The following is a 1,105-nucleotide window of genomic DNA, read 5'->3' on the forward strand; positions in this document are numbered from 1 at the left end:
AACCACTAATCTTTCCTCCGGAACCACCAATCATTAAAACAGAGATTTTCGAGGAACATCCCATTAAATCAGAATCCTCTAGTGATACAGATTCAACAAATTCAATCATGGAGAATCTGGAACCTCTAAGTAAGGAAGATCGAATGCGAGCTAAACGCACTGGCCAAGGTCACGCAATTACCCAACCTGACATTAATGGGCCAGATTATGAAATCAATGGACAAATTCTACATATGGTAACTAATCAATGCCAATTTAGTGGTGCGCCGAAGGAAGATCCAAATGAACATCTTCGTACCTTTAATAGAATCTGTACTCTATTTAAAATAAGAGAAGTGGAGGATGAACAGATATATCTCATGTTATTTCCCTGGACTTTAAAGGGAGAAGCCAAAGATTGGTTAGAATCGTTACCTGAAGGGGCGATTGATACATGGGATGTTTTAGTTGAAAATTTTCTTAAACAATTCTTTCTGGCATCTAAAGCCGTAAGACTTCAAGGAGAAATTGTTACGTTCACACAAAAGCCAAATGAAACTTTATATGAAGCATGGACAAGATTTGGAAAGTTATTAAGAGGATGTCCGCAACATGGTTTAGACACTTGTCAAATAGTACAAATATTCTACCAAGGATACAATATCACTACAAGAACAGACATAGATATAGTAGCTGGTGGTTTCATTATGAAGAAAACCGCAACTGACGCTTACAAAATTATTGATAACACTGCTTCCCACTCACATGAGTGGCATCAAGAAAAAGATATCGTTAGATCATCTAAAGCAGCTAGAGCCGATTCTAGCCATGACTTTGATTCCATTTCCGCAAAGATAGATGCTGTCGAGAGACGAATGGAAAAGATGACTAAGGATATTCACTCAATAAGAATTTGTTGTGAGCAGTGTGGAGGACCACATTTGACAAAAGATTGTCTCAGTATTGAACTAACAATGGAACAAAGAGAGAATGTTTCATACATAAACCAAAGGCCTGGAAATAATTATCAGAATAATTATCAACCGCCAAGACCAATCTACAATCAAAACCAGAATTATAACTGAAATGTTCCATACAACAACCAACAAGGTCCTAGTAATCAACA

At 37.0% G+C, this 1,105-nt stretch overlaps 1 non-coding gene across 1 annotated transcript; it reads right to left on the reverse strand.

Moving 5' to 3' along the window:
• Nucleotides 1-491: 491 nt before the first annotated feature.
• LOC139845866 (small nucleolar RNA R71) lies at nucleotides 492-598 on the reverse strand. The gene has a single exon (XR_011758620.1). It is a non-coding gene; the product is annotated as a small nucleolar RNA R71 (small nucleolar RNA).
• Nucleotides 599-1,105: the final 507 nt, after the last annotated feature.

This window comes from Rutidosis leptorrhynchoides, chromosome 4 (genome assembly GCF_046630445.1).
Source record: "Rutidosis leptorrhynchoides isolate AG116_Rl617_1_P2 chromosome 4, CSIRO_AGI_Rlap_v1, whole genome shotgun sequence".
Classification (NCBI taxonomy): Eukaryota; Viridiplantae; Streptophyta; class Magnoliopsida; order Asterales; family Asteraceae; genus Rutidosis; species Rutidosis leptorrhynchoides.